The following is a 24,365-nucleotide window of genomic DNA, read 5'->3' as shown; positions in this document are numbered from 1 at the left end:
CCTTTGTTAAGGCCCTTCTGTGCCAATTTTCAGGCTTAATAGTCATCTGCTCCTAATTGCAAGTGCTTGGCAGCTTGGAGATCAAGAATATTAGTATACTTTCCTTAGTTTCTTCATCATTAAAATATATGTCATCATTTTACCTCAATGATACAATACTTGCTTAGTTTGATTTAGTATTATATCATGTTCTATTTTGTTGTTACCATTTTTTGTGATTTTCTCTGTTTCCATTAGATTAAAATTACGGATAATGGAAGCAACTTTGATAAAGTTTGAACTTAAGATAATGCAAATGGCTTGAGAAATATCAGTGCAATATAACTTTCTATTATCAGTAATCACTGGGCCTCTCAGCAGGGTCAAGGTCAAAAATGCCAAGTGCTGCTCAGGCGTACAGGTATATACTTAATCAAAATAAAATTTAAATTAAGAATCTACTTTTCTTGCTGTCAGGTCCGTATGGGTCCTTACACAGTGCAGACTTGCCATCAATTTAAAGAAGGTTGATATCTTTTTGTTATTTTGAATTTCCAACAAAATAAAAACAATGTTTTTATAAAATAGTAGAATACAGAAATATAATTAAGTAAAATTGAGAAATGCCATTTCATAATTAAGTGCATATTGATCTAACCTGCCTCGGATTAATCATTGTTAACATACATAATATGGAATTCTTGTTCAAAATGGTCTCGGTAAACAGGATGTCAATGTGCCTGTTATAAATGGTACTGTATCTATCTCATTTATACTTTGACAATAATGCATTTATGGGAAACTAATTCATTCCATCTCTATGCTGTGTGACAGAAGCCATATAAACACACATTGCCTGTCTGTACTTTATATGGAAACACAGTGCCTGTCTTTTCTTAGAGCAGTGAATAATGTTTCTTCTGCAAATCATTCAAAAAGAACTAGAAAGGGAGTCCAAATTTCATGAATGTCATATTTTTACCTGCCATTGATTCTTTGCAAATGGAGCACCCTAACTAATGCAGGTGATGCACAGAGACTATATATTTTTTTTGGCAGGCTCTTTCCTCTTCTTGAGTAATTGGATCTATAAACAAGTTCCCCATTTGGAAGAAACTGTAATAGGTAGTTAATACCATGCTTCCATTTTTTTCTTTTTTTTATAAGCCCTGGATAAATTTCGCCTATGTAATAGCTTTTCTTGAAGAGCAGAGCATTGTATTTTTCAGTAATGTGTTTACTGCCAGTCTTTTAAAAATTATTTGACAGTTCATAAATGTGTTGAATACTAGTTTCTGTAGATAGTGTGTCTTCATTATTGCATAATGTCTGACCCTGAAATAATTTAAATGTACTTGATTTATACCAGAGTTTTCCTTTGGATTAGAATCACTAATTAGTTTGCCTTCTGCCATCAAAAGGTGTGTCTTTCCTAGTGTCATTGTTTGGATTAGGAGTATGATTTTTTCTTTTTGGGAAAAAATCATATAACTGTCTCTAGTTGTTGTTCTTTGGTTCGGCCCAGCTATGCACAGCAGTCTCAGAACAGGTGACCTCATTGAGACTGAAATGAGTTACATACACTTCAGGACAATCAGACTTTTGAGCCAGATAAAACCAAGGCTGAAGTGTAGTCCCCTGAAATACAGGTGTGGATTATTTTGCTGCACAGATGCAGTGCAGTACTTGTTGAAGTAGTATAAACAATGTGTACAATTCAAACCTGATGATGCTGAAATTAGAGGAAGCTTATTAATGGCCACAACTTTGGTGATCTCAGGAGGTTATTTTTTCTATAGAACCACTTTATTCAGAAGATAAAATTACCAAGATTGGGTCTACCAGGTATCATTTTGTTTTGGTTACATGTATATAACTAGCATAACTGCTTTCTTGTAGCTCAGTGCTTCTGCCTCCAAAGAATTAATTAATTATTTTTTAACTAGCTCACTCATTTTTAAAATTACCTGAGAATTTTTTTAATTTCTGGTAAACTCTTTCAATGTCATGTTTAATTAGGTGTTTTGTTTTAAACTATAGCATGTTGAATTTGGTAGCGCTGGTGCCAACAGAAGCTTTTTGTGACTGACAGTACATCATCATTACTTCTCTTTGACATCTCTTTATCCTGCAATGACCCCTAATCTTAGTGCTTAATAGCTAAAAAACCTTTATAGTGAGAAAGCAAGAATGGTGTGTGACTGAAATAATCCTTCCTCTCATAGAGGCTGTTATGCTTTTTTCTAAGTTAAACAGCTGGGCTTTGCACACCTTCAGCTGAGAGTCATGATTCATCTATGAACAGCAAAGGTCATCCTGCACAGAAACTCATAAATATATAAAATAACTATTTAAGACTAAATGATTTAGCATCCTTTTAGATGAGAAGTAGTTATGGACAATAATAAGCCTGTGGAAGTCAATGATACTGTGTTCATTATAGAGGACATAATGAAATCTGTAAATTCAATAAAACTTTCAAGTTCTGCTGTGTGCTTGGTCCATGATAGAAATCATACATTTTAAACTCTTTTCACGTGGCTAAACTGACTTGGATAATCATGCAAGTAAAATAAAGGATGTGTGAAATTACTTTGAGGATTTATACTCACCCCAAAGCCTTGAATGGTGTAACTGGTGACTGGTGAAATGACAACTAGTTCTAGTAAATTAACTATTTAGTTTATATACTTTTAGAACTCAGGACCTATTGTATTTTCTCTTTAACAAATGTTATTGATAACTTGCCAACCAACTGAAGAATTAGGATAGTTCTCAATTAGCTGTCAAATTTCTGTGGATAAATTACTTAAGCAAGGATACAAATGAGTGTAGGAAGACTTCATACTTAAGTGTTATCAAGGAAAGATTCAGCGGAAAGCAATGATACATCACTTTGATATTTCATTTAGGGTTCCCAATATACCTGCAGAAATAAGATGTTAGCACAGAACAAGCTACATTTTACCTCTTGCTTCAGATGAAGAAAACTGCAAGCTTAATGAAAGACGTTTGCTTTATTTCCTTTTTTGTCCAAAGCTCCTTAAGAATGACAGCTATATAATGAAATGAAAAAAATGTAAAAAAAACAAACAAACAAACAAATTTCAAATTTCTAGTTTATTCTGTGGAATGCTTGTTGTCACTTATTAAAACGAAACCAAAACACTGCTTTTTAATTGTTGTATTTTAACGTATAGAAAACTTATTTTCTCTTGCCAGTCCACCAAGGACAACTGGTTAATTCTTAAACCTCTTAGAATGCTTTCATAATTAACCTGTCATGGTGAGGACTAGTATTGTGGAGCTGTATTTCAAGATGTGTCCATGGCATACTATGTCATTGCACTGTGTGTTTACAAAAACAATTTACAGAGATATTAAACTGGTAGAATTGCCCTTTAATATTAGGCTGTTTAAAATGGTGTTTTCTACACTGTGACATTGAATCAATTTTTAAAAAAAGAAGGCACTGAGATAAGCACCAGATAAATTGAACCTTAAGATTATGTTTTGTACCTTGCTGCCACTTACTACATTTTTAGCTAGGCATTGGCTTTATACTTTGGTAAGACAGTAACTGAAATAAACAATGCAAATTTATTTATGTTATTGTACATTCTTGAGATAGCACTGCAAGGTATCTAAGATTCCTTCCTGAATGGAATAAGGTTCAAATGTATGAGGAAATTCTGATAATACCAAGAAACTAGGTCCTTTTAGAGTCAAGCATTGCATTAAACAATTACTTTTTAATTGTTTCTTATAATAATGGTAGAGCTGTGTGAATACAGCAATTAAAAGGGAAACCATTATTCCCTTTATTTTTTTGCTTGCATGAAAATGAGAAATTATTATTGCAGTAGAACCTAAAAATATTGCTTTTCCATTGAATTGTCCTTTTTATATTATCAGTTATCCTTTCTGAAATCCTTTCTCTTCAGTTTGGGACAGACTTGTCTATCTTATTTTTTTCTTTTTTTTTAATCTTATTAAAGCAAACTACCACCAAAAAAACCTTAAAATAATGTATTGCACTAATTTATTTTGTAAAATTATAAAATGTTATATAGCTTGAATTTGTTTTGAAATACCTCCAATGCCCATTTAGACAAGAATTAAAATAAGCATATCTGCTAAGGAGCCAGATGGACCTTCTAGTGTTACAGCAGGGTCACAGTGTATGAACAGAACAATCGGAAAAAAAGATTGAGAGGTGGATAATATTGGAAAATGTTACAATTACACTTAAGAGCTTCTTATAATGATTTACTGCCTTGAGCTATTATGCATCTGCCAGAACTTCAGATTTGCTTCTTGTAATTTATATAAAAGCATAACTGAAAATATGAAACATATACAAATGAACCAATTTGTCAAGGAAAAAAATGAAGAAATGGAATCCGATGTTTTTTTACCCCTCTGATTCTCTTATTTTCTCACAACTCACTACGAGTGATCCACTTGGTTAAAACCTGATATACTGAAACTGCATTAAACTGTGACTTCTTTCTTTGGATTTATACTGACTACATGTGCTTTTTTGCCAGATTCTTCATGTGTTTTTGTAGAGTTATTTGTTATGGATTTACTGATGTGTTATCTCTCTTACTCATTGTCATCTTCTGAAGGTTTCTGAGAATTGATGGAATTGAAGAGACACAAATCAAATTTGAATACATAATTTAGTTTATGACTGTGGTGATGGTTGATGGAGGAGGGCATGGAGGACTGAAAGCATGTGTTCTGAATCAGCACTGAATACAGCGTTTCCTGATTAAAATCTTGCATTGAGGAATATCTGGCTTAAAATTATAAGTGCTGATGGAAGAGTGGTATCAATCACTTGAAGATTAGAATGGTAAGCTTGGATTCTTTTTACACCTTCAATGGTGAAATGAACAACTTCACAGGAGCTGTGGTGGCTTAATGTTAAAAGTAAACCCAAATAGTTTAAAAAAAAAAAACAAAAGTTTCAAAGCTGAGCATTCAGTTCCAAGCTGCCTCTTAAAACATTATTTGTAAATCAAAGATTAAGGTACATTTTAGCAACAGTATTTTTGTGTGTTGTGAATAATTGAAGCTTCATGAGTAGTTTTGGAATGTTACAGGAATATGATCTAATTTAACTAATAAATCTGATAACTAGAAAACTGGGAAAAATTGTATTTGGCCTTGTTGAATAAAGGAGTCCAGAATAATTACATAAGGAATAATCTGTACAGTGGGAAAGCTATGAGGCACAAGATTAAATTTTAATTGTCCTTTACCATTTTGTACTTTTTATTTCCAAATGAATACTTAGGGAAATAAGAATGCTTCAAACACATTAAAGTGAATAGTAGAAATTGAATCATAGAATCATGGAATTGTTTGGTTTGGAAGGGACCTTCAATGATAATCTAGTCCACTCTCTTGCCATGGACAGGGACATCTTTCCCTAGACCAGGTTGCTCAAAGCCCCATTCAGACTGGCCTTGAAGACTGCCAGGAATGAGGCATCCAGAACTTCTGTAAGCAGCCTGTTGTAGTGCCTCAATATTCTTACAGTGAAGAATTTAATCCTTATTTCTAATATAAATTTGCCCTCTTTCAGTTAAAAGCCCTTAACCCTTGTCCAATCACTACAGGGTATGGTAAAAAGTCTATTCCTGTCTTTCTTGTAAGTGCTGTTTACATATTTGAAAGGCTGCAATAAGATCTCCTCAAAGCCTTCCTCAGGCTGGACAACCCCAACTCTCTCAGCCTGTCCTCACAGCAGAGCTGTTCCAGCCCTCTGATCATTTGTGGCCTCATCTGGCCCCTCTCCTACAGGTCCATGTCTTTCCTGTACTGAAGGCTCCAGAGCTGGATGCAGTACTCCAGGTGGGGTTTCACCAGAGCAGAATAGAGGAGCAGCATCACCTCTCTCGATCTGCTGGCCACACTCCTTTTGATGCAGCCCAGGATACGATTTACCTTCTGTTCTGTAAGTGCACATTTCTGGCTCATGTCCAGTTTTTCACCTACCAATACCCCCAAGTCCTTCTCCACAGGGCTGCTCTCAATCCCTTCATCTGCCAACCTGGATTGATACCTTGCATTTGTCCTTGTTGAACTTCATGAGATTAAAAGGAGAAACTGTATTCCGGCATTCAGTTTTATTTCAGATGTGAATACCATTTGCAGTCATTTTAAGGGATCTGTACACAAAGCAAGACATGTTTATAATTGAAAACATAAAGGCCAGTTGAACTTTTGAAAGAAGTGCCTTCTGCAATCTTGTTTGAAGAGAACAGAGTACGGCACTTTGGACCAAATGTGACACTGAAGGTAATTTTTGCCACCTTTAGAAGTTAATTCAGGAGCAAGGCACAGGATTACCATGCTCCCATTTTCTAGCACAAGATTTCTGTCTGCTTTTTAGTGTTTCAGTTGAGTTTACTTATTTATTTGTGTGTTTCTTTATTTATTTGTGCTGGCACTGTAGCTAGTTATGTGATATACCTATCTCTGTAAATTGACAGGTTAAGATAAGTCCCTGTCACAAAGAACTTACATCGTTGAAGTCTGCTAGACAGATCTGATTTGGTACATAATCAGAGACCATTCTTTATTTATCTACTGTCTCATATAGTGTACATGTTTAATCAAGCTAGACACTTTCAGATGGAGATGGCATCTGAAGAAAGGTTGAAGCGGAACAGAAAAAATTAGTTAGCAAAAATAATAAAAGAACATGGTCATGCAGAGCAATCATATGTATATGGACAGAATAAAATAATCCTACTTCAGTGTTTTACATCAAGGAGCTTCTTAACAGTACAGACATCTTCCAAAATAGATTTTTAAATCCTCTAAATGTCAAAAAAAAATCCCAAACACATCAGACCTACAATTTTCAGTGAAAATGTTCTTTAGTGTGGAAGGGAATTTGTCTTCTCGGTTTGTTGAGGTAACCTCATTAATTTCACAGTGACTTCAGAGGTCTATGAGGATGCCCTTTTGAGCTGTTTAGAGCTTCCATCACAATTTCAGCCCTTACTAAAAGCTTATTTTTCCTAAAAAGTTTTTTTTGTTATTTTTTTTTTTAAAACAGCTCAAAGCATAACTTATCTTTCCCTTAATGCACATACAGAAGTCCAAACCTCTTCAAAAAGTAATTCAACTTTTCTTATCCTAACTTGTCTGTTTCATTTTATGGTGAATGATACCTAGGTACTTCATTTTGCAATACAGCTGGTGATGGTTTTTATAGCATCTCTTTAGTATCTCTGGCTTCTGGTACATCTTACTAATTTATTTAAGGCTCAAGATTTCTCCTGACCCACAATATAAAACGACTAGTCTTTGATCTTAGCCTTGATTTCTGTTGAACTCTTTCAGAATAATTTTTTTATTTTACCTTTTAAATTTTGGATACTTACACTGCATGCCATGAAATGCTAAAGGAAAAGTTTTAAAATATTTTCTCATTTTTATTAGCTATATCTCTTACTTGTTCCTGTGTAAAGAAGTAGAAGGCAGACATAATTTTTATGTCTGAAAGCATAGCTTTGAAGCATTGATTTTGTTGCAGAATATCCAAGCCATTCATAAAATCTTGCAGACTTTTTAGCCTTTCATGGTAGTTCTTTTTTCCCCTAGAGGTGTAACATTTGAAGTATTGATCCGAATTGTGAGCTGAGAAGAATATAATAGTTTCATACTTATTTGCAATACCAAGTAGATGCCAAGATTAATATGTACTGGTTTGTCATCTCCATGAACACTGAGAGTCCAAGAAAAGTTGTCTCATTCCTTTCTGCTTAAATTCCCTATTGAGTTGAGTGCAAGTGCCACTAGACTGTGCTGATGAAAGAAATTACCAATGGAGTATTAAAAATAAGTCTGAATTTGAAGAAAAATATAGCTTATTTTAACAGCAATCAACATCACGGGAAGCATCAAAGAAATAATTGTGTCTCAGAGAAAAAAAAGTTGTCTTTAAACATTACTTTTATTAATAAATATTGCAAGCATTGTTATATTTATCAATGTACTTTTTATATGGCATCTTCTTTTGAGACCTGCTGATGATATGTATTTTTGTTTTCTAATGATACTCACAATATTGGCACACACAAGCAACTCATGAAGCTGTCACATTTGTAGTGTTGCATGATATGGTAGTGCAGATTTGAAGATGTGTATTATGCTGTGCAAGAATCTCTGCAATTATTTTCTGTATCAATATTTATACTTAATTCTTATAAGTTTGAGCATGGCTATGAATTTTTAAGAAATTGTTTAAGAAAATAAAGGAAATGTGGATATTCTGAACTCAAAATGTAGTGCTGGCATTGTGTTTTGAGGTATTCAAGGATCCACTCCCACAGATTAGAAGGGAATTTACGTGAGTGTGGTTCTCCACAGGGACATAAAGAAGTGACTCTTTGTGTATCTGCATCATTTGGTCTCGGCATAGTATTAAAGAGACAGAAACAAACCTGTGACTGCAATTGAAAGTCTTTTCAGGGCCGGGACTCAACATAAGAAGTTTTCAAAAGAATTATGAGTTCTTTCCTCATATTTTATGACAGGTATGACTAACTGTGGAGATTAAAACAGTAATGTAGTCAATCTTACATCATTAATTTCTGTTAACAATTGATTTTCTTTCTCCAGTTTTCTACACTACTTACTAATAGAAAAAATGAGGGCTTTTCCCCCAAACTTTATTTGTTAAAAGATGCGATATAAATTGAATATCACAATGAGTAAAATTGTGGATATAAACGCCTGCAAAGACAGGCTTTTATCTTAATTTTGAGCAAGATGTTTGGATAGGCCACTGTCATACTTAATATGGCCGGTTCAGCAAAGAGATGAGTTAATCAAACTCTTGTCAGTTCTAGCTGTGAAAATGCAGTTGATTATAGAGGCTGGAGAAAGAGAAAGGAGTGCAACTGATTGATTTTCCATTTTCTTTTGCTTTCTACCCTTTGTCCCCAGTATCCAAAATAAAAAACAAAACAAAAAACAAACCCCAAACAAAACAAATAAACAAAACCCAAACCAAACCAACAACAAAGCAACCAAAAAAAGCCAACAAAACCAACCAACCAAACCAAAACAAAAAGCCTGAGTGTTTCAGCTTTCATCTGGCTAGTCTTAATTCTTATAAGGCAAGAGTGACACATTTATTCTTTCTACTTTTGACTTTCTTATTCCTTCAAAATAATTTACTGTATTCTCTGGAGTCAGGTGGTCCAGCTTCATGTGCAGAGTACACTTTTTCATTTCTGACACAAAGTAGTATACAATATTACTGGAGTCAGTACTGTATTTTCACTAATTTTGTTCAGCAGTGAATGAATTGTGTATGGTAAGGAAGGAGGGACATCTGTAACTGAAAGAATTAGAGGGATTTTGTATTTTTTTCGACACACAAGTGATCTCTGGAAAATCATTAAGGCATCATGGCAATCTGGGTCTGTAACTCTAAATATAGGAGTGACCTTGGTACTGTTCTGTGTTAAGTATACATATAGCTGTTCCAATCTCAATTTAAGACAACAGTAACCCAGCTTTCCTCTAGTACAGTATTTTTACACTTTCACAATCTGGTATTGGTCAAAAAAAGAGACAGTAAAACCTGAAAAATTTAAGGGTTTCAGCACACTTTCAAACTCAGCCGCTTTTTCTCTTTCTCCTCCCTTTTGACCACATTTTTTTAGTTGTAAAGTTGGTACTGGACATACTAGATAGTGCCTAAATACTGTGGAGGCTGAATTTACCGCTGCTTCCAATGGAGGGAGCAGTTATTAATCTGAATGATTAATGATTTTGAAAGTGATTTCAGGGACAACACTTGAGGAAAATGATGAAGATTTAGCTAATTCCTCTTTGCTTGCATCCATGTTGGCAAATTCTTAACTTGAACTCTGACTCTGGTTATCTTAAATTAAATGGGCTTTAATCCATTTGCAGAGATTGTGGGTCAGAGGTCTTTAAGGAGTAGGACATCACATATGAGAATGATACATTGGTAACATTCCTTTGGAAGCAGGTAGAATGCAACAGGGGTAGGTAACCAGGTGTTAGTGTCAATTGTGGACATGTAGAAGAGACCTATAAAGAAATTGCCCATCAGTGGTGAGAGAGTGCTAACTCAAGCTGAATGCAGGCTTCTTCTGGAAGCAGGTTGTCTCATCTGTTCCATGCTTACATCAATATTAGATATGCTGCCCTACAAGTGAGCAAGGAGAACGTATTACTTGGGCTCTGTTCTCATTCTGATTCTGCTTCGTGCTTTGATTAATAAAGATCCTGCTTTAAGGGAGGAGAATGGTAAAGATCACCTTGCAAGGTCCTCTCCAGTGTACTATAGCATTTTCAATTGCTGATAATGTCATCCTTAGTAACATGTTTTCTCTGACTTCGAAGCTTGTTCTCATTAGATCCTTTCCCACAGTTCTCTTTTCCTTCCTTCATCTTCTCATAATGTTCAAATAAAAAACCCTTTTTTCCTAATGTTATGTCTGTACTGAAGTTGTCTTAAAGACTCCATTCTTACTGGAGGTGATAGGTTCTTAGGTGCATGACTGAGATAGTTTAGCAAGTTCCACATGTAATGTAGTTCATAAAGGAATATGGAAGTAGCACTTCATAATATTGAATGTCCTTTTGTTTAACTGTAGTATTAGTAATATTCAAAGAACTTTTAACTGTAGTACTGATAGCCTTACCCTACTTTTATAGGGAATACCCTGACATACAGAATACTGTGACACACTTAGGAAGAATGAGATTACGAGCCTTTGTGATGGTGGAGGATCTACTCTATGCAATGGCAATGTAATTATGTTCTTTTCTGTTGTGGAGACAAAACTAAACCTATTTCTTTAAGTAAAAATGGATTATAAGATGAGCAAAGAATAAATTTGCAGATATTTAGATTTTTTTTTTTTTCCCCCTAATGACTTCCTCCAACAGGTTTTTTGTTTTTTTTTTTTAAAAAGGCAAAATGATGTGGTTTGGTTTGTTTGTCTATTGTTTTGGTTTTGGGTTTTTGTTGTTGTTGTTTGTTTTTTTAAGAGGAAGACTCATCAGTAAAAAAGGGTGTTGGTTCTCAGAAATGAGAGAACAGAGTGCTTGGAATTCAGATTGCTCTTCAGGGTAATTAGGGTGTTCAAGGACCTTGATCCAAGGGTGAAAGGGGCCTCACAATCTAAAAAGGAGGTTTATGGTGTCCCTTAAGATCAGGGGAACACTATATATGCATAACAAGGGCAGCTGGTTCCTAACCATTTGACCATAAAAGTAGGCGTGTTTTTATATGAAGTATGCATGCTTTTCTATGAGTGTTAATGGTAATCTGGCATCTTTCTATAGACTAAGATGGAAAAAGTACTTGAGCAAAAGTCAGTTTTAGTTGCTGTAATCATGCCTTCCTTGGGACACTTAATTTACAGAACTGATAGGAGCATTTAAAAAACAATTTTATGTGTAAAACAGGATTTGCATTGCTGCCAGGTTCTATGCCTGCCTGTTGTCTTTTGGGGCAAATTCATCCACAGCTTCTGTCGTGCAATCTCATTTGTTTGGAATCACTTGAGTGCACACAGTCAAAAACATACACTATTGTATTCTTTGAAATCCGTGCCTAAACGTCTCCTTCTCTGTGACACAAGATTGTGTGAAATGTTTATCTGACAGGAGCTGATAATGAGGCTATCTTTACTATCAGTATTTTCCATCATTAGTTGTCCAAATTGATCCTTGTGAATTATCTTAACCTTTGTGTATTCCTATAAGTGGGGACCTTTCTCTCTCTTTTGGTGGGGACCTGGAATGTGACTTCATGAGCAAGGAGTGGTTCAAATCTGTAAATATTGTAATCTGCTACTTTTTTCTTGGAGAAACGTCTGTCCAGAGAATATGGAAAAGAACAGACTTTTTCAAAATCTTCATATCTGAATTTACAGTTCAAGCCTCAGCATTGTGCTGTTGCTTTCTTGGTAATATTGCTTTAATCACACAGGGGCTCATTCTGCTTTACCTCATGGATTGTTATTTAGTTTACCCTAATATTTTTGTTTCTAACTTTTTCTCCCTCTGGCCCTCTGTATTTTGAGTTTCTGCCTCTTCTGTTGCTACCTCTTTCTCTCTTGCCTCTACTATAATGAAGAAAATAATTGCCTAGAGGCTTTCTGTACAATGCTGTTGTACTAGAGAGCTCTTTATTTTCATTTATTTTGAAAAGTTCTTTATTTTTAAGTAAGTTGCTGATTCACTTCAATTGTTGGAACCTGTTCAATTCAGGCTCAAAATAGTTACAAAAGGAAATCTATAAATAGGATGTAACTGTCATAAAACAATTGGCCAGCTGGAAGTGTTATACTGTATGTTCAGCAAAATGAGTTTCTCTTGGGAATTACATCTACTTTTTATTTAGACATCAAGAATGCCCTGTTATTGTATTACATTTTATAACGAAGCTGAAAGAGCTGCCTGTTGCCAGTTTTTACCTAAAACCAGATAGTATGTTTGCTGTTATTATTAAAAAAAAATAAAAAGAAGGCAGGGTTTCTACTGAGAAATGAAAGCATATTTTTACAAAACATTTATTCATTGACTGGATAACTTTATATCTAAAATTAGTTTTGACATCCTGTTTGAATACTGGACTCAAATTCTAGACTGTCACTATGAAAGTCTGTTGTGCATCATTCTGTGCATCTGTAAGTAGTTCATGCTTTGTAAAAGAGCTTAAAAGTCAGAAAAGGCTTCCTGCTCTCTAGTATATTTTTTGGTGGATCAACAGCCAATTCCCAGTCTTACTGATTAGTACAAATGAAACTTTGAATTTCGACTGTGTAAATTTGTGATGCTCCTTTGTTATGTGTGTTACAATTCATCACAAGCAGAGCTTGGTCATAAGAAAACTCATCAAAAAGATCTGCTTTCCAAGGCAGTGTAGTTTTTGTTTTCAAGTCTTTAGATCTGCATGGAAGCACTTAGTATTAACTTAGTTTCCAGTTAAGGTTAAAAATCTGCCCCTTTGCCCCTGAGGCTGATAGGAATCAACTGGCATGTTAACATGCAGCCAACAGTGCTATGTTAACACGAAACGCTATGGAGCAAAAGCCAAGTATGCTATAGGTTCCTGAGCCGCCTTCTAGCCAGTGAAGAGATGCTAGAAAAAACTGATTCATTTAAAACATAGAAAAACAATAATTAAAGTCATAGACTAAGATCTTTATGGAATGAATTAAAAATATGGCAAAGGGGACCTAACCAGGTTATGTTCTCCTCTGCCACCTATATTTCAGTCGTTCTTAGGAAGCATTTAGGCTCCAGTGATGGGAACAGCAGAACATCCTTAAGCAGTCTACTCCAGTAGCTGTTTGTACTGTGAGAAGTTTCTTATTACCTTGAACATATATCACCACTGCTGTACAGGAAGTGTTATTTGTACTACTTCCTATCTTCCTTCTAGTAGGAAAATAAAACCTTTTTTTTTCTTTATTTTTTAATCTACTGTTTACTTTTTTTGAGGATTATTATAATGTATCAGTTCTAGATATTGTATTCTCTGGACTAAACCACCTGTTTATTCTGTTAATTTCTCTCTACAGTGGTTCAGTTTCACAAATAAATCCTCTTTGGTCTGCATCTTTCATCAGTAGTTATTATATCCTGAGAGAGGTTTTACAACAGTAGAACAAAGCGTGTGTTTTAAGAGCCATGTTCCTGTCCTTTATTTCTTTTTTTTTTTTTTTTTTTTTTTAGTACCATGCTGAAACGTGGAAATGCTGCATAGATTAGACTCAGTTAAGAACTTAAAAAAAAAAAACAAACCACTAATTTTTTTTTTTATTTTATTTTTTTTTAAAAGGGTTCAATTTTTGAAATTAAGGACACAGAGAGGGGAAAGCTACAAATATACTTGGACAACTTCCTCTCATTTAAAAATTGAAACGGCAGCCCAGGATCTAAGATAATGTAAACCAGCACCTGAACAGTTTAGATGCCTGTCTAATTCTAAAATCCTCAATTGTTCTAAGCAGCAGAGACAGCTAGCAGAAATTACTTAAACTCATTTACGTGAACTTTGAAAGGTTAATATTCAATAACTGTTATTTACCTCTGGAAATGTGGATGAGAACGTTGGAAGAACAGTACATCAAGTTTGCTGAAAATAAATTTCTTGTTAAGACATTTTCAGAGAATACTGAAATTACTAAGATAACAGGGAAAATAGTTTCATTTTGTGTATTAAGAAGCACACCAAAAACATACTGGTGGAAAGGTGTAATGAAGTGCATGTTAGAATTGTAGAACAGTGTTAGTGGCACGAAGTTGTCTTTTCTAAAGGCATCAGAGGTCACAGTGCAGTTTCCCTGGGGACTTCAGTGAGTGCATCTGTCATGTGAATAGTGTTAAATGTAAACCTTGAATTCCAGCTGTCCTACTTATTCATTTCAGGGGCAAATTCTCATCACCATCCTCATGAGAAACTGCATCAAAAAGTATTTTTTGTTTCTTGTGATTACTTGTCCTTCTGCTGCAATGATAACATGAGATGTAACATGTAAGCATCAGGAAAAGTTAGGTAGTTTCATGACAAATAGTTATGGCTCCTCAGCCTCCTCCTAGAGAAACTGATGTGTTACGGTCTAGACAGGTGTTCTGTATGGTGGGGGGGAACTGGCTGCCAGGCCACACCCAGAGGCTGGTGGTAAACGGCTCCTTCTCAAACTGGCAACCTGTCACGAGTTGGATTCCCCAGTGGTCTATATTGGGCCCAAGCCTGTTTAACATCTTCATAAGTGATCTGGATGATGAGATAAAGTGTATCCTGTTAATGTTTGCTGATGACACCAAACTGGGTGGGGAAGTGGACACTGTGGAAGGGAGAGCCACCCTGCAGGATGATCTGGGATAGGCTGGAGGAGTGGGCTAGCAAGAATCTCATGAGTTTTAACAAGGACAAGTGTAAGGTCTTGCTCCTGGGAAAACATAATCCAGGAGTGCAGCCCAGTCTGGGAGCAGCTGAGGAGCAGCTCTGTGGAAAGTGACCTGGGGCTCCTGGTAGACAACAAGATCAGTATGAGTGATCAGTGTGCTGCTGAGGCAAAAAAAGCCAATGGGATGCTGGGCTGCATTAGAAAGGCTATCACCAGCAGAGACAAAGAAGTCATTATCTTGGTCTATTCAGCACTTGCCAGGCCACACCTGGAACCCTGTGTTCACTTCTGGTCCGTGCTATACAAAAAGACGTAAATAGACCGGAGAGAGTCCAGAGGAGGGCCATGAAGATGATCAAAGGACTGGGAAGCTGCAATATGAGGAAAGTCTGAGAGAACTGGGCTTGTTCAGGCTTAGTGGAGACCTTATCACCGTGTTCCAGTATTAAAAGGGTGGCTACAAAGAAGATGGAGACTCCCTTTTTATAAGGAGTCACATAGAAAAGATGAGGGGTAAGAGGTACAAGTTACTCCTGGGAAGATTCTGATTGGACACAAGAGGGAAATTTTTCATTATGAGAACAATCAGCCATTGCAATAATCTCCCCAGGGAAGTGGTGGATTCCACAACATTGGACACTTTAAAGTTTTAGCTGGATAGAGTCCTGGGCCTTCTTGTCTAGACTGTGCTTTGGCAAGAAAGGTTGGACCAGGTGATCCTTGAGGTCCCTTTCATCCTGGTATTCTACGATTCTTTGATTCAGTCAAACAGTTTGTAATGGTATTGGGGAGAAAAGTTTCTCCCTGCATGATTGAAGTTCTACCACCTACTGGGAGAAGGAAATACAGATTTAGTGAAAAGTGGTATCCTGGTAAGCCTGGATATGGAAGTCCTTTACTTGTTCACAGTATAGGCAGCATACTACTGCTTTGAGTGTGCCTTGAATGAGATCTTGGAGCAATATGACAGGAAAACTAAAAAGTTCACTCATCAGCTCTGGCAATTCTGTCCACAGAATTTCTCCTACCAGTTTACTTTGGATGTGGGCTGATGATGCTGTTGGTTTTTCTTCTGTATGGTTGAAAGTCTGTTCTTCTGTATTTTTTAACCCATGATATTTTATTCTAATGTAACTTTTTACTTTATTTTTTTAGAAATACATGAAATTTGAAGGCCGTTTTATAAATACCATGTTACTTTGTCTCCTGACTGAATGTGTTAAATTTAGTCTTTCAATGTTCATTGATACTAGCATTTTCCTTCTTTTATTCCATTTCTTGTATACATAATAATCTCTTAATATTTCTTTAACTTTTTGACTGGGTAGGCTTATATTCTTTAACATATATACAGATGCTTTAGTCAAAGTATGATGTGTCCCCTGAACTTAAAAGAGAACTACAAGACCATGTGCTCAACAAATTGCTTCTGCAGTCTACATCAGAATGCATTAATAACATAATAATTGCATTGAGTCACTGGAACTAGCTATGACCATACTATCAGATGGTTTAATCCAGTCATTACTATTAAGAGCCTCTTAACCATGCTTCAGGTTTAGAGGCCTTTATATTGAGCATCTATCCCAGTTACCTTGGGGACCATCTGAATTCAGTTGTGCACCCCCACCTTTATCTTTCAGATGCCAGAGAGCCTTCCTCTTCTATGCACTGGTATTGTTTTTTTGGATCCCAATGGGCCCACCAATATCTGGGTGTGTTCTGTTGTCTTGTGAATAAAATCCTGGGAGTGAGAGCACTTGTCAAAATGTCCCACGAAGTTGAATAACACTTTGTTATTATCTGGCTACCTTGGGATTGCACTTCTTGTCAGCCAGTGTGATTACGTTTTAGGGTTTATTGAGAGACTTTGAAATAGACAGTATACCTAGAAATACGTCTGAAAAGTTTACTTGAAAAACCAAAAGAAAAGCCACGTTTATTGTGTTTAACATTGAGTTTGAATGGGAAAATCTCTTCTATCTATTCAGCTGATTTGTGTGGTCACTAATTGGGAGTCTTGCTTTTCCATACTTTCATGCTCCTGGGTATCTGAGATTACCCATTCTCAATGAGGCATTTTCAGCTTTGATCTCCAGCCTTCCTTTGAGACCTTCTAGATGTTCTGGATAGCATCTTTTTCTCTGAAGCAAATTTATTTTTCTGGTCTTGGAGACAGTTTCGCCATTCACCATAATAAGCATTATTGCCCTTTCTTGGAAGTGCAAAATGCCCTTATTTTTCCAAGTCTCACTTCCCGTGCTTTTCTGTTCACTCATGTATTAATTTTCCAGCAAGGCGTACAGTCCTCCTCCTGCATCTCAGTGATTGTATATGTGGTTAGATGACATATGTCACCAACATACAGGGTATCTTCCCCCAGGGTATCTGCCAGTGAACGGATTCAGGGCAATGAATTAGAAGGAAATTGACCCTGCTCTGTCTGTGGTCAATATGAGCAGTGTTCTGGCAGATTAGCTTTGGAAAATTGCTTGCATGGGTACTAATGTTAGAATTGGTGGTAAAGTGGAATGCTGCCAGGGTGTAAAGGGCAAAGAGGAGAAAATCAGAAATATCCCTATAGTACAAGTATACCTGATTCCTGTTTATCTGTTATCATTTAAGGCAAATGCTTAGGATGCTTGTTGCAGTGTGTCTCTTAAAAACAACCTCATATTTTGTTTCGAGAGTCACACTAAAATCTATATGAGACAGTCATGTGCAGTGCATTACCTGTTCTGAAGGTGAAACTCTCCATGTGATGGTTTAAGGGATGGTAGTAAGGAAGATTTTTTTTTTTTAAAGGATGCTCTTCTTTGAACAGTTTACGTGGGGAAGTTATTTCACTCCTGATTATCTGTAATTTTGAGAATAATTGATGAATTTTTTCAAAGGATTTCCAAGTTAGTAAAACTTCGTTTTTATTTTTGTACTGTACAGGCCACATTTTACCTGGGGTGTACACTGCTCTTAACTTTCTTTTACTGAGGGAATGGTAAAATGTGCATAGGTGTTAGACATCTTCTACAGTGAAGCACGATGTTACATTAGTAACTTATATCCTCCCTAGAATTATGATCAATGCCATTATGAGTATAAAAACCCCTGAAATTTATGTATCTATATTGTACATCATGGATGTCAGGGTTGTAGTGATGCCTGTCCTGAGCTTTCTAAGCATTCATTTAAACTTGAGACAAGTTTAATGTAGTCATTTCAAAACATCACTGCTTCATTGTATTGAGTAGGAGGAATATTATCCGCAGGACTCATGTATCTATTTACAGTAGTTTATCATTTCCCTCACTAATCAATACATCACACAGGCAAATTATGTATATAATGGACTACTGATTCTCAGATTTAAAAAAAAAAAGATTGTGCTCTCTTCTCAGGCAGCACAGCTCTCTCCTCTTTCTTCTTTCCTCTCAGAGAGGTCTCCTGCACCTAAAGAATGTACAAAATCAATTTCTGATCACTGCACTACAACAGCTGTAAGTGTCATTTCCATCACTCACTTGGGTCAACCTGACTTACCTTTTAGCTCATGTTAACACCACTTATAATTACTTGTGTTTTTTAAGCATAAAAAAGCATGTACCCATGCGGGTGGCAGGGCAGAGCCTGGCAGTCAGGACCATCCCATCCCCCCACCAGGAAGCAAGACAGCTACCAGGCACCTCCAGCCCTGGGCAGTTGGCACTTCCCTGGGAACAGGGACCAGTGGCCCTTATCCCCAGTTGCCAAGTCCTGCCAGCAGGTAATAGTTCCAGAGCCCTTATGATGCTTTCCATTTTACTCCTGAAAGAGAATAAAGATATTTATCTAAAATGCACAAGAGATTTTGAATCTTACTAAATTGTTTTAGACCATGGATAACAAAGGTAGCGCCTCCTCTGAACTCTCATATTCATGTTTTGACAGATGATGAATCATTTGAATAAGAAGAGAGTCATGAAATACTAATATCCTCAGATTTTGATATTCTGTTTTACATACTGACATGTCAGCGAACCAGTGATTGCTGAATCACATTTCTAAACAGAAGACATGATGACAGGGAACATTACTAACAAGATCCCAAGGTACAAGGTAAAACTATCATCTTTATGGTATGTGTGTATGTGTGAGAAAGAGATAGGTGATGTTCACACCTCACACCCACATTGGAGACTAACCTGGCATACGTTATTCTTTCAGAAGCTGTGATATTCAGTTGGCTGCATACAGGTAGACAAAACTGTGTCAGAACTTGTCAGTTCTGCTGTATTTTTAATCAAGTTAACCTATTAGCCTTCAGCTGAGGTAGCTTTTTTTCAGGGTCTCTTTTACCCTGTGAAATCTCCAGTGTTTTGAAGAGAGAAAGTTTGGTCTCCAGCTCTTTCTTTAGCGAAGCCACATACCCAGTGACTATTGATTTTAACAGAACTTTTAGGAACTTTATGTCTTTGAAATCCCCAGAGTGAGCAGTTATTGATTGTGTGGGCTAGTGTAGATACCTATGCTGGATGTGATCACAAGTCCTTTCTTTGGTTTGGGAACTCAGCTATCTGGAATATGGAGTTGTAGTGAAACAGATTTTTTTTGTGATTATCGGAATCTAGAAAATAACTTTATAAAAGACAACCCAGCATTAATTGCTGCCTAAATTATGTACACAAGTAGGAACATGGGTACATTGTCATTATGATGATTTTTTTTTCCCTCATAAGGATACTACTGGTAAGATAGTACTCAAAATGGCAATGTTTATTTGACTATTAGGAAGTAAACTGTATCGTGCAGCAGTGTGAAACAAAGAGCCACAAAGCTTTTACAATGTACATTGTATTTGTGGGCACCTGAGTTGAGGTCTATTACTTCAGTACAGCTTCAAGGATAAAAAGTTTCATAAGATACCTTGACATATGCAAAACCATTATTTGACAAAGATAAGGGTCCAGCGTAGGGCAACAAAGATGACTAAGGGAGTGGAGCATCTCCCTTATGAAGAAAGGCTGAGGGAGCTGGGGCTCTTTAGTTTGGAGGAGACTGAGGGGTGACCTTATTAATGTTTATAAATATATAAAGGGTGAGTGCCACGAGGATGGAGTCAGGCTCTTCTCAGTGGCAATGATAGGACAAGGGGCAATGGGATCAAGCTGGAACACAAGAGGTTCCACTTAAATTTGAGAAAGAACTTCTTCTCAGTGAGGGTAACAGAGCACTGGAACAGGCTACCCAGGGAGGTTGTGGAGTCTCCTTCCCTGGAGACATTCAAAGCCCGCCTGGACACATTCCTGTGCGACCTCACCTAGGCGTTCCTGCTCCAGCAGGGGGATTGGACTAGATGATCTTTTGAGGTCCCTTCCAATCCCAAACATACTGTGATACTGTGATACTGTGAATGTCACTTTCTTCCTAATTCATCAGGCTAATTAAAATCTGATTAACTATCTATATTACAACTTCATAATGAGAGCAATAATTGTGAAACATTATAAAATGAATTTTTCTTGTGTAAGAGAATCCTTTTTTGGAGTTTGTCTGAAGGTTGCATGTGAAAAAATGAAAATGTGATATTTTAATGAAATTTTCATTGATTGGCCAGTGCCTCGTCGTACAGCTTCGTTTCTCACAGTTTTCTTGCAATCTGACTGCTGTCAGTATAAAACTCTTTATAGGTATTTAGCTTGATTTCTAATTATCATAATTAGTTTAATTTATTTATTTGCATATCAACATAATCACTTCTATAAATTCAGTCCTTTATTTTAGTGGTTCTTGTCTCCCTGACTTAAGTTGACACCGATTTCTACTAAATCCACATGCAAATATAGAATTGTTGTTTTTAATCCTGCAAAAAGAAGATGAGGGCACTGAAATAATTTATGTTTTCTGTCAGTGTTATGAAAAAATACAAGTATGTACTACTTAATATGTTTCATTTTTTCTCCTAAGTCCCAGGGCAGGAAATCCTTACATTTATAGTTACGATTTAAAATGCATTTAAAATCGGTGTTCTTACTCTGTCTCTCTTACTTTCCCCACCCCCGCAATTTACTGAATGAAGACAAATCCCAAGGAATAACAGGATTCTAAAAGTTGAATAGAGTTCAAGTAACCTGACATTTACTATCTTGGCTCTCAGTTACGGTCTTTATAGACATAAACTTTCCAGTAATTGTGTCATCTTGATCTGCCATAGGTACAACCTAGTATCAAAAAAGAGCATTAACAAAAAAATCGTACTGTATTACAGTTACATTATTTGATCATTTAAGTGTATACTATAAGATCTGTGATACTACAGTCACTTCTCAGTGTGGTTGACTTCTGACTCTGCTAGTATGAGTATTCATTTAGACCACTGATACTAACTTCATATTGTTTCCCATTGGATAAACTTTCATTAGCAATAATACTAAATAGTTATTTTTTGGCCATATATCCCCTTGTGATACTTTGGTAAAGAATATTATTAATTTCAGGCTTGTACAATAACATACTGTGCAATTTGTATCTTCATACTCAGCAAGAAATTTGTAGAGGCTGTAAAAGCATGTGAAGGCTCTGGAAATGTAAAACTAAGAGAGAATGCACAATGAGTTGCCAAGTTATGTTCCCGCATCTTAATGCTTTTCTGGTAACTTCTACTTTTTCATCATTATCTGAATCATCATTGTACAAGACAGTTCTCCTGCCCTCGTTCCTCGCTTTGATTCGAGGCGGTCTGCTGACCTCAATAGCTTCCACCCATAATGCTTTAAACGTGAATAGTTTGTGATGCTCACTTCTACAAAATTTATAAATACAATTCTATTCCTTCAAAGCGGAAAGTTGTTTTGTCCTCCTTCTGAATAGATTATGTGGGACTCACTGGCTTGTTCAGTACTCAAGCAAAAATCCTCAGTACAGTCAAATGGTGTTAAATTCATCTGGCATTCTCCTGAGTGTGGGTTCCTATGTGTTATGGTGTGGTGAGCTGACCTGGGCTGGCGACCAGACCCCCACACAGATGCTCTCTTGCTCTTCCTCCTTGTCAGTGAAGGAGAAGAAAATAAAATGAAAAGGTTCATGAGTTGAGATAAGGATAAGGAGATTGCTTACCGATTACTGTCAAGGGCAAAACACATTCAACTTGGGGAAAATTAATTTAATTTATTGCCAGTTAAAATAAGTTTGGATAGTGAGAAACGAAGACAAAAATTAAAAAACACCTTCCTACCACCTCTCCACCCCTTTTTCCCAGGATCATGCCTCAAGCCCTTTCCCAAATCTTCCACCTGCTCCCTGCCCCATAGCCTTAGCAGTGCAGGGACATGGTGAACAGGGGTCATGGTCAGCCCATAACAGCTCATTTCTGCTGGTCCTTCCTTCTCACCCTCCTCTCCTGCTCCAGTGTGGCTTCCTTTCCATGGGCTAAAGTCCTTCAGAAAATACTCATCTGCTCAACTGTGATCTCTTCCATGGGCGTCAGGTTGTATCCACTGTGGTTCCTGAAGCACATCCTCCCCTCCTTCTTCTTTGCCCATGGTGCTCGCAGGACTGTTTCTCACAATTTTTTCTTCACTCCTCTCTACCTGTGCTGTGTTTTGCCCTTTGTTAAATACGTTCTCACAGAGGCACCACCAGTGTGGCTGACAGGCTCAACTGTGTCCAGCAAGGGGACTGCTGTAGAGCCCCTGTACTACCAACATCTTGCCATTTACACCCACTACAAATGAAAAGACCAGTGCTTGACAGGTTAGTTTGAAGTTAAGTCAGAGGTTGGAATTTGCTAACAGTAAACTTTATAGCAAAATGATTGGCAAGACTATTCTCCATTTCCATTTAGCTGAATCTATTTGCAATGACTAAGAATTTAGTTTAATTGTTCTTGGCAGTCATCTTGCATTGTTGGTGTTTGTAACTGCTGAGAGACAGTTCTTCACTATGTGTATAGTTGAATTTTCTTCTTATACAATCCATTACCCAGACTCAAATCTCTTTTTTTTTTTAATTGGGTTTTTTATTTGTTTTGTTTGTTAGTTTGTTTTAGGTTTTGTTACAACTTCAAGAAGTGATAGGGAAAGGCATTAGAGGGGCAGATGAGGAAGTGTAATGGTGAGAGAGAACATAAAAGCAGGGAAGAATAGCCTTTTTGTAAACTGTTAGGGATACCAGCAATATTTAGACATTGAAACCAAATATATTTCAATGAACTGTTTGTCTTTCTTAAAATAACTGGAGATATGGATGTTAACTAAAAATTCCTTTGCCAATCCAGAAAGCTGTTTCAAAACATTTAGCTGTTATTATGCAGTACTACTCAAATAAAAGAAGAGCTAGGATTATTTGCTGTTGAAGAAAATGAATGATTAAATGTCGAGCTTGAAATGTGGATTCACATTCTTAGATGTGGTAAAGTCACATTTATCTACTGAGAAGACAGCATGTATAGTTAATTCCTGTTCTTCAACTGATTGTTTTATGTTCAGAGTGACACTGTGGAATTAACTGGAGTTGTACCGGTGAAAATGGAAAAACTATTTTCTAAAGATTTACAGAGAATCCCCCTACCTCTCTTCTACTGTGAGATGACAAATTCATCATCATCTGTGATTTCTCACCACTTTTCCTCTGTGCCAATTTGGCACTCTCCAAGTCTCTGTTTCAAGAGCCTTGAACATTCCTGCTTGTCCCTCTCAACGAACATATTGAATCATGATCATACTTAACTTTATACTGGTGTAAACTGCATAGTCTTTCTTCAGTGTGACTTGTGCTACTCCAGACATTTTTACTTGATTAGCCCTGACACTTGTGCAGTTGAGAGAATTGATTTTAGAGGAAACAGGTGGAAAAGATAGTGAAATTTTCTTTTCAGTCTGCTTTCCTTGGTACTTCCTTGTGTTTTTTCTTCTTGTGCAAAAAGCAGGTAAATTGCACTAATCTGGGAGATGAATCAGTTGATTCTTAGCAAATATTACTGACATTATGCTACCCCAAATTACCTGAGGGCATGCAAAAATTTTTCTGATGATCATTTGTAATGGTCATAACTTTTGTTCTAAGAAGATGCTATCTGCCGGAATGTTCTTGAGATAGATACATCTACATATAAGTTTGTTGGTTTTGTTTTGGTTTTCTTTAATGTTGCTGTGGAAATGTTAATTTATACTTGAGGATATAATTTTTACTGTTGATTTTGAATTTGATATCAGTACTGACTTCAACAGTGCTAATAGCCAAGCTTTCCAGGGGAAGAAATTGTGCAGGCTTTTTAGAACATGTGTTTTATCTTTTTAGAATCATAGACCTGTCTTCAGATATATCAGATTGGCTTTTATAATAGCTCAAATAGAATGCCACATTAGTTGCAACTAGATGCTTGAAAAGTTCCCATGTAATTTTTTTTGTTCATTTGTTTATGGTGACAGTCTTAGCTTCTCATTTACTGCCAAAATCATCCTCAAATTTGAGCTAAAGTGA

The 24,365-nt window shown here is 36.4% G+C and overlaps 1 protein-coding gene across 4 annotated transcripts in view; it reads left to right on the top strand.

Annotated features, from left to right (window-relative positions):
- LINGO2 (leucine rich repeat and Ig domain containing 2) overlaps window positions 1–24,365 on the top strand; it is a 515,822-nt gene that overhangs the window by 29,136 nt on the left and 462,321 nt on the right. The window contains exon 2 of one of the 4 annotated variants that reach the window (XM_071801807.1): window positions 5,794–5,947. The exons of the other annotated variants lie outside the window; for them this stretch is intronic. The gene's annotated coding sequence lies outside the window, so the exon portion shown is untranslated. The remainder of the gene's footprint in view (window positions 1–5,793; window positions 5,948–24,365) is intronic. 4 annotated transcript variants of the gene reach the window in all.

This window comes from Patagioenas fasciata, chromosome Z (assembly GCF_037038585.1).
Source record: "Patagioenas fasciata isolate bPatFas1 chromosome Z, bPatFas1.hap1, whole genome shotgun sequence".
Taxonomy (NCBI): Eukaryota; Metazoa; Chordata; class Aves; order Columbiformes; family Columbidae; genus Patagioenas; species Patagioenas fasciata.
The sequence above is the reverse complement of the archived record's forward strand: the minus strand, read 5'-3'. Positions and strand labels throughout refer to the sequence as shown.